The sequence below is a fragment of the Geospiza fortis genome, unplaced genomic scaffold (assembly GCF_000277835.1).
Source record: "Geospiza fortis unplaced genomic scaffold, GeoFor_1.0 scaffold164, whole genome shotgun sequence".
Lineage (NCBI taxonomy): Eukaryota > Metazoa > Chordata > Aves > Passeriformes > Thraupidae > Geospiza > Geospiza fortis.
The window spans coordinates 2,247,582-2,257,215 of record NW_005054426.1 but is presented as its reverse complement, the minus strand read 5'-3'; the positions used below and the strand labels follow the sequence as shown (position 1 = coordinate 2,257,215).

Here is a 9,634-nt window from a genome sequence, read left to right as displayed (position 1 = left end):
TGGGCTGAGGACCGGCATCGCCGCGGGCGGGAGGAGCCGCTCCGGGTGGGCGCTGGGGCCGGGTCCGGACTGCGCCCGGTGTGGGACCGGGGCCCCGCCGGGGCTCAGTCCTGCTCCAGCCGCTCATCCGACACCTGACGGGTGAGATTTAGTGCTCTCCCTCCTCTCCCCCACTTTCTCTGTGGCTCGCACTCCCCGATGGAAAAACCCGTGGGTTTAAAAAGCCAGTGGAAACTGTTTGCTCTTTATTTATGGAGCACTGGAGATTCTGAGTTGGAAAGAGACAGGAGGATCATCAAGTCAAACGGTGATACGTGATTGATCCATGTGGGGATTGAATTCAGAATCTTGGCCTTGTCAGCACCCTGCTGCAAGCACTTGAGCCGATCTCAGGCTCGTGAGGAATGTCCTGCCTGGGATGGGGATGGCTGCTGCCAGCAAGGGAATTCCTATGCAAATGTAGCTCCTTCTTTCCTGCTAGTGCTACTTTACACCAGCCCCTAGACTGGCTCTAGAGCAGAACTGGCTGGTACCTGACATGACAGCACAAAAGTCTTCCAATAACCCTGGTTTCCTGCCCTTTCCAGGATTTACCCAACAGCTGTAAAGGTGCTCATTCCATGTCCCTTTCCAGGGAGAAATGAGCAGGACAAGTCCTGAGGGTTCACTTGGTCCATGGCCAAAGTTCTTCTGGAGAGTGTCAGGGCTGGTCCCAGCTGCAGAGGGGCGTTTCCTGCAGTGAGTGTTCACAGCCCAAAATCACTGCAGGTGCTGGGGCTGGGGCCGCTTTCCTGGCCCAGAGCTCCATGGAGCCCTTGGTGACTTCCACTCCCTGCCAGGAACGTTCCTTGGTGTTTCCTCAGTGTGTCCCAGCTGGCTGGGAATGCGGGGCAGGAGGAGGCCGGGAGCCCCAGGAAGGGAACCAGCCCCTCTTGTCCGCGGTACCTGCAGGGGAGGAGCTGGGCCTGCAGTGTCCTGCCTGTGCCACACACACACCCTGGGGATGGGTGCTGGGATGCCCGGGCAGCGCTGGGATTGATGTGGATAAAGGGCTGCCCACAGCTCGTCAGCCAGGGGCTGCTCTGAACAGGCATCTGGAGATGCTTCAGCCCGGACAGACCCCTGACACCCCAAAATTACCCCGAGGAGCAGCTGGCGTTACCTGGGAATGTCGGCACGGGGTGTTTGCGGAGGGGCTCAGACAGCAATTCCCGGTGCCGACCTCCCGGAGCTCCTGCACACCCCCAGGTATGTCCCAGCCCCCCAAAGCTCTTCCCTTCCAGCCTGGGGACATCATCCATCAGCAGTGCTAAAGTCAAGGGAATCTTCCCTCATAGGAATGAAACCCCAAGCAATGCCCTTGGAGATGCCTTAAAATAAAAGGTCAGAGTCAGATGAAGTTTTGTTTGGATGAAGTTTGGAGTTTTTCAGGGAGCCAGCTGGAACCACAGAACTGATGGAAAGCTTTCCTCTCGGGGTCTCTAGCTGGTCAGAGTGACCCCGAGAAAAGTTAGAAAGTCTCTTTCCCAGCCCAAGTCTCGAAGAAGGAGTCAGAGCTCTTCATTTCTCGGTCTCAAGGTTGTTTATTGTATCTTATCCATAAAATTTTTTCTCCTGTCCAGCTGAGGTCTGCTCAGCAAGACAGCCCAAGGCACTCTGCCCGCCTCCCGGGCAGTGTTATGTCTTTATAATAAAAACTGTGTGTACAATATTTACCATTATTTTCCAATACCTATCACCTATGTTAGACAGTGAGCTTCTACTCTAAACCAATCTAAAAGTGCCAACATCACAGCAGAAGATGGAGGCTAGGAAGAAGAAGGAGAAAGGCTGGACATGCCCAGATTCCTCCATCTTGCCCCCTGAACCCCCATTCTAAAAACCCCAAAATCTACTTTTTCACCCCATGATAAATTCACTATCATTCTACTTAAGCTGCTGTGGCTTTTAATTCTTCATATAAAGGTCGGTAATTGTTTTTTCCAAGGGCTAAATCAAAGGCACAGGGGTCTTGGGCTCTGTGCCAAGGTCTCTGAGCCTCCTGACACGGTCTCAAGTCCTCCAGGGCAGCCAGAGGAATTTCCTGGGTTCCTACACTTTCCCACTGAAGGTGTGCTGAAAGCAGGGATGTGCATCACTTTCCTGAGGGAAAAGAATTTGCAGAGGCACTGCTGAGGCTCTGAAATGGACTCAGCTTCTGCAGGGAGCGATGTCCTCTCCTGGGCACAGGAGCTGCCTCAGCACAGGCAGGGAGTGCTCCTGGCCACTGCCTTCTCCTGCCTTAAAATATCAAACTGGAGCCTGACCTCAGGGGGGAGTGAAATCAGCTGAATTCCAGGGAACTCTGCCAAGTGTCCCCAAGGGACATCAGTGGGGCTGGGGCATGAGGGTTAGAAATAGCAAATTCTATGGGATATAAACCTGTCCTTGTCCTGATCTCAATGAGCTTCCCTGGAACTTCTGTTCGTTCCTGCCACAGCTGGTGTTGAAGTGGCAGCTCTGCATGGGAATGTCCACGCTCCACAAGGCACTGTCAGGTTACAGGAATTCAGCAGGGAATTTGGGGCTGTGGGTATAATTCATGTGAAGTAGCAAAGCTGATACTGAACCCCAAATCTGGCACCACACAGGGAACAATCTTTGTGCTGCCCTGTCAGCTAAAGCGCCTGGGCTGGGAAATTTCAGCAGCCAAATATATGGAATGATGTAAATCCCAGCATCCCCCAGAGGGACAATCCAAGTGCCAGGGTGGGAGTTCACGTCCTTCCCCTGCTGCTGGCAGGACAAATTCCCCTCAGCACAGCTGGCCGGTCTGGGAGCAGGAGGGGTGGGAGAGCGGAGCCAGGACATGAGGCTGCTGGAATCTCGTCTGAATCACTGAAAATATTCTTGCCCTGCAGAAACCAAAGCAGATCCCTATTGGCCAGGCTGGTAGGCAGCAGCTCTAGGGCAAAACACCCTGGCCCTGCAAGGAGCTCTAACTCTGCTTTTCTCCCAACTCCTGAGCAGTGTCAGGGCCACTATGAGGAAGTTAAAATCAAAAAAAACCCCATGATCCCAACAGAGAAATGCAGTGTTGTCATAAAAAACTTAAAGATCTGTGAAAAAGGGTATGACAACACTGTAATGGAATTCCCGGGAACCTTCTGGTTTGCTCTTGGAATGCTCATGCTTCTGTTTTTATGTATTTTTAGTCCCTCCATGGGCAGCTTGTAGAATTTGTTCTGGGACTTAGAGGTTGAGCAGGGTTGGCTTTGGACTGACCTTCACCTCTGGTCCCACCTTGTGCAAAGACAACTTGGGCCAAGCTGGGTGAACTCATCACCTCAGCTTTTCTCTCCAAAATATCCCCTACTTATTTCCCTGAAGATGAATTCAGATTTTGCCCTGAACTGTCCATTCCTCACCCCCACTTGCCCTCACAGTGTCCCTTCTGTTTCCCACAGATGCCCTGGTGACACCAGGGAGGTGCCTTTGCCTTTCTCCTGCCCCTCTCCAGCCTCATCCCACACGGGGCCTCTTCTCCCTCCCCCGCCGCTGCTGCCAAGGAAGGAGGACACGGCGCGTCCCGAGTTCACCTCCCAACAGTCATTCCCTCACCTGAGATGGCCTTGGATTTTACCTCCAACATTTTCCCTTCCTGTGCACTACTGATTGCCTCAGTTTGCCTCAAAAATATTAATTCTTTCACCTGCAAGTTAACTCTGACTTTATGACCAAAAAGCCCATTTTCTCCCCAATGTATTACTGAGATTTTTAAAACCATAAAACACACAGGTCCTGTCTTATCCTCAAAATCTTTGTGTGTCCGTTACAAATTACATCAGATTTTTTTCTATAAAATACTTCTCACTCTTACACATTATTGCCCAAATTTTCCCTTGATGTCCACTACAGATAACTCATTTTACCTCAAAATGTTCCTTCTTTCACTAGAGATTACCTAAAGGTTTACCCCCAATTTTCCCTTTTCTGTCCACTACAGATGATCTCATTTTTCCCTCGAGATGTTAATTCTCTGCCCTACAGATTATTGCAAGTTTTACCCCCAATATTTTCCCTACCTGTTCACTACTAGTTGTTGCCTGTTCAGCTCAAAATATTAATTTTCCATCCTGGAGAAAATATCACTTTCTACACCCAAAATTTTCATTATGTGTCCACAAGTGATTACCTCTGTTTTCATTCTCTTCCCTGGGGATTATTTCACTTTTCCCCTCTAGATTTTCCCTATCTGTCCACTTCTGCTTCCCTCATTTTTTACAAGCAAGTATTCATTCTCTACTGTGGACATTACCTCACTATTTCCCCCCAGTATTTTCCCTACCTGCCCAATTCTGTTTACCTCCTTTTTACCTCAAAATATGCATTTTTTGCTCTACAGGGTAACTCAGATTTTATGACCAAAATATCCATTTTGTACCCTATATACTAACTAGATTTTAAAACCAAACCCACACAAGTTATGTCTGCCTTATCCCCAAGATGTTCATTCTGCCCCCTACACATCGCATCAGTTTTTCTCAAAAACATTTATTGTTCTGACATATTATCTCAGGGTTTGCCTGCCAAATTCTCCCTGCATGTCCACTCCCAATCATCTCCTTTTTACCTCAATATGTTCATTCTCTGCCCTACAGATTTTCCCAAGTTTTATCCCCCAAAATCTCCTTGCCTGCACCCAGTGCCTGCCTCAGTTTGTCAGTGTTCACCCTCTCCCCAGAGATTTACTCAAGTTTTACCCACAAAATTTTCTTTACCTATCTACAACATATTACCTCATTTTTAACTAAAAATATTCATTGTCAACATTTAGACGTAGCCCCCCAAATCCCCTACATATCCACTATGGATTCCCTCATTTTTACTTCAATACTGATTTTCTACCATGTAGCTTTTCTCAGTATTTACCCCCCCCCCCAATTTTCCATCTGCCTACTACTGATGACCTCATTTTCACCTCAAAATGTTCATTCTCTTCCCTACAGATAATTTCTTATTATTTTACCCCCCAAAATTTCCCTACCTGCCCATAACTGATTCCCTCATGTTACCTTACTCTGTTTGTGCTCTCCCCTAGAGATTATCTCAGATTTAAGCACCAAATTTTTCTTACACACTCACTACTCGTGACCTCATTTTTGCCTCAAAGTGTTTGTTCTCTGCTCTAGAGATTTGGTCAGGTTGTGCCTCCAGAATTTTCCCTGCCTGTCCACTTCTGAGTGCCTCATTTCTACCCCAAAATATTCATTCTGTCCTCTACAGATTACATCAAGTTTTACTCCCAAAATTTTCCTTCCTGTAAAATATTGACTCCTTCTCTTCCCTAAACATCACCTCAGCTTTTCCTCAAAATTATCCTCATACTTAGTCCCTGTAGATGAACTCAGGTCTTCCCCCAGCTCTGCCATGAATTACCTCTATTTTGCCTCCAAAGTGTCCCTTCTGTTCCCCAAAGGTGCCCTGGTGACACCAGGGAGGTCCCTGTGCCTTTCTCCTGCCCTTCTCCAGCCTGAGGTCACTCTCTGCTTGCTCTCTCTGCCCTTGTTCCACACAGAGGGGCACAAAAGGGGAATGGTTTCAGAAAACTTTTCTGCTATTAATTAATAATTATTTCCAGTTCCCCAGTGAGAAGAACATAAGCTCACAGCCATCAAGGCCTGACAGTTCCCTGCAGTGAGAGCTCAGCACATGTCCACAGAGGCAAGTCCAGCATCTGAAAGAAAGAAAGAAGAAAAAGGTGATTTATTCTGTTTCAAAGTTTTTTCAAGTTCTCAAACCCAGACCAACCTTTGCTCTTGATTTTGGCTGGGTGAATCCTGAGCAGTGGGCACAGGACATGTCATTCATGCTGATGGGAGTGATGCTTTCTGGGGGAAATCTGATTTCCAAACTTTACTTCCTGCCCCATGCCTGATCTGCATAGGAGAAAACCCCTTCCAGGAAGGGATTTTGCTCCATCTAATCCCATCTGCCCAGGCTGTTCCATGAGGATGTTGCCAGGCTGGGACAGCACAGGCAGATGCAGCTCTCAGCACTCTCTTCTCCAAACACAACTCTGGGCTCCTTTGCAAGCAGCTTCTGCCATGAGGTCTTCTCCAGGAGAAATCAAGGAATTGCTCATGGCAGGGTGTAGATGAAGTCATCACAAAGGGAAGTAAAGGATAAATATTCCTGTAAGAGCCCTTGGGATCTGCTGGGCTGAATTGGGAAGGGGACATTCATTCCCTGCACTGCAAATGCACAACAACCTCACACACCAAGCACAGACTCTCAGGTGGGGTCTGACAGCACCATTCTGACAAACCTCCTTGTCCTTCTCCCTTTCAGTGACTTCTGCCTTCAAACTGAAGCTGACAAGCCCAAAAGCTCTGTCTGGCCACCCAGGAACAAAAGGATCCTCCCAGGGATGAGGCACATTCCCAGCAAACACTCCCAACATGGCATAGAGGCACCTCTGGAGCTCCTGTTGGGACTGGCAAGGGCTGCAGGAGGACACAGCCCCCAGCTAGGGTGGCAGTGACAGCAGCAAATTCCCATGGTTTGATGGCACAACAGGGAGACAAAGGCCAGCAATGCCCATGGGAGCTGCAGGTTTAATTCTGCTCCCTGTGCTGCCACATCCAGGCAGGAAATCTCCAGCGGAGACAGAAAATCCCAGGATGCACAAAATGCAGCATCTGTGACCCTGATACTGCTGAAACTCAGTGTATGGGGCCAAACCCCTCCAGACAAACACTGACCTGCCCTGGATCAGTCCCAGACACTGCCCCAATTCCCAGCTCCCAGCTGCTCCCGGGGCTGCCACCACATTCCTGACAAGGAGCCAAAGGCCCCTTTGGACAGGGCTCTCTCTGTGTCCCAGGTGTTGAGGACTGCAGGGAGCAGGGCAAGGACAGCCTGAAACCAGGGCAGATCCCTCTGCATTTGGGACACTCTGGGGACAAATGGGGACTCACCCCACACCACGGGCAGGACCTGGGGCCCTCCAGTACAGGCCAGCTGTTCTGGAGCCCATTGGGTTTGGCTGCTCAGACACCAAGGCTCTTGGCAAAGATGGGATGAGTTAAGTCTTTTTCCTGTCCTGAAAGAGAAGAGAAAATGGAATTAAGTCCACCGTGAAAAGCAAAGGGTCCTGACTTTCCCACTTCTGTTCTGTTTGCTCACTATAGGGTTTTATCCATAAAAAATGAGAGGTGGCACAAAATGAAAGTGCCCTTTTCCAATATTTTTTCCCTACATTTTTTTTATACACAGAAAGGATGCCCATTTTTTTATTGCGTTCTTTGCCTAATTTTAACAGAACCATTTTCATTCCAGGCCCTGTTTGTGAGTTATTCCATGCTTTGCCATTGGACTTTGGACAAAGGAGGGAGAGGATCTGTTCCACGTGGGTATCATCCAATGCTCAGCTCAGCTCCAGTGTTTTCCTTGGGAAAGGATGTACTAGAATAAAAACAATAATTCTGGCCCACATGGTACCTGCCCATGGGAGGTCACTACTGTGTTCCTGGCAGAAGGAGACCTGCTGACAGCTGTGGTTCAAGACTTGGCTGTGTTGCAGTAACATGGAAGGGCTGCACGTGGAGCCTTCTCTCCTTTCCTCTTCTGGGAGCAGGAGCATTGGTGTATGCAGGTGGGTTTGCCCAGAAGCTGTGTGTAAGAGGAGAGAAGAGGACATTTGTCAAGGCCCAACCATGATAAAGATCCTTCTCATATCAACAGCAAAATCAAATCAAAGATTTTGAGGAATAATTGATGAATGAGTGAATGAATGAATGAATGAATGAATGAATGAATGAATGAATGAATGAATGAATGAATGAAGAATGAAAGAATGAATGAATGAATGGATGAATGAATGGATGAATGATTGATTTTTGCCTGACTCAATACCCATCTGACCCTTTACAGGACGTTGATAGTTATAATATTACCTGCACTTTCCTGGAGCCATGGAACAGCCAATACCTGCAGGGTGTTATTCCCTGACAGCACATTTGGAGAGAAACAAACAGCAGGATACTCTTGTCCAAGCAAGCAGTTACTTTCCTTCCCCTGAGAGAGCTTCGAGGTGCTTCTTGGAGTCATTCTGCTAATCCTGGCTGCAGGTAAGGCCACAAAAATGTAATTGACTCTCAAGGTGCATTTTGCCTCCTTTTATATAGACCTGTTTAAAATGAAACATTGGGAGGGTTCTGGGGGGCTGTTTTCCAAACAAAAGCTTTCCTTCAAAATAAATACACAAACAAACAAACAAACCCAAAATTACTTGTTTTCAAAGTGCTGAAATGCAATACTTAAGAGCTGACTTTTCAGAATTGTCTTCTTGTTTCTTTGCCCATTATTTCTTCCCGATTATGGTCTGAGCTTACTATTCCACAAGTGTTATGTTTCTCAGTTAATTATGTTTCTCATTTAATTCATCTCCAAAGCCCGCTCTGAGGGTCCCTTGTCAAAACTTGTAGCTCTTAAGTGAATAGAGTACACTAAGGGCCAACGAAGAAGTCATTCAGTCAGAGCCAGTAGATAGCAGTAAAGGATAGGGAATAAGGAAAAAAAATCCAACCTGTAATTGGGAAACAGCTGGTGGGTTCTCGTTTCACTGCAGAGACTTCCCCGAGCTGGTGCCATGCCCTGTTTCCATGCACAAAGGAATGGTTTCTTGGAGAGCCCTTTTTGTTTTGTCTCATGCCTGTTTCCCTGGCTGCTTTGGGCACGCAGGAAACACCAGCACTTCTGCCCTGTAAATTCGTATTTTCACTATTTGACCCCACAAAGAAAATTCCCCAAAGAGGGGTTGCAAGCACAGCACCCAATCCACAGGCAGGATCACACACAAGCTGCTGGAGGTCAACTCCTCAGCAGTAACTGTTGGGGGTGATCCAGAAGCTGCACAACAGCTGATGGAGAAAGGGAAGAGTGGAATGAGCACAGCCAGCTAAGGAACTGAGCACCTACTCATCCCCAGTAATGTCTGGGCAGCATTTGGATTAATAAATTGAATTTTACAGAGAAAATCATCCTGAGACCTTGAGTCAGTGTGGTGGTTGAAGCCCAAACTGTGCACTTTGATACAAAGCCAAACCTTGGGGAGCAGAACTCTCTGATCCACCTTTCACCTCATAAATGCCCTCTGATTACCACATGTAGCATCATGCTTCAGCTATGGCATAGATCACAGTTTTATAAAGTGCAAGGAAAATGATCACAATTATTATATAATAAACAGAGAATCAATATAGTTACTGCAATTAAAACATATTAGAAGTCTAAATATATCCTGTTGATCCTTTTCCTCTCCTTTTCACAACCATCACCACTTGAGAGCCTCAGAAAAAATTGCAGGGGAAGGTCAACAAGTTCCACTCCCTGCTTAGAGCTGAGCTAACTTCAAACTCGAATAAAATCACTCAATTTTCTTTTAGGGCTGAGAAATCTGATAAAACCGTGTAACTGGGCCAAACAAAAAGCTCTTGAATGGCAAGGAAAGTCTCAGTCATGGCAGCTCTTTAAGCCACTCACTGACAACCATCACTCACACAGTTCTGTGCCCATCTCAGGCTCAGTAAAAACCTAATATCTGCTGCCCATGTAATGTCTGACCTGCACTTTGCATTGTGCCTGTTTAAAA

General features: G+C 47.5%; 1 long non-coding RNA gene across 1 annotated transcript in view; it reads left to right on the top strand.

Moving 5' to 3' along the window:
- The window catches only part of LOC115948547, an 8,325-nt gene extending 1,604 nt beyond the window's left edge, over positions 1–6,721 (top strand). The window contains exons 2-3 of the long non-coding RNA XR_004082361.1: positions 5,621–5,740; positions 6,331–6,721. This is a non-coding gene — a long non-coding RNA (uncharacterized LOC115948547). The remainder of the gene's footprint in view (positions 1–5,620; positions 5,741–6,330) is intronic.
- The last annotated feature ends 2,913 nt before the right edge of the window (positions 6,722–9,634 follow it).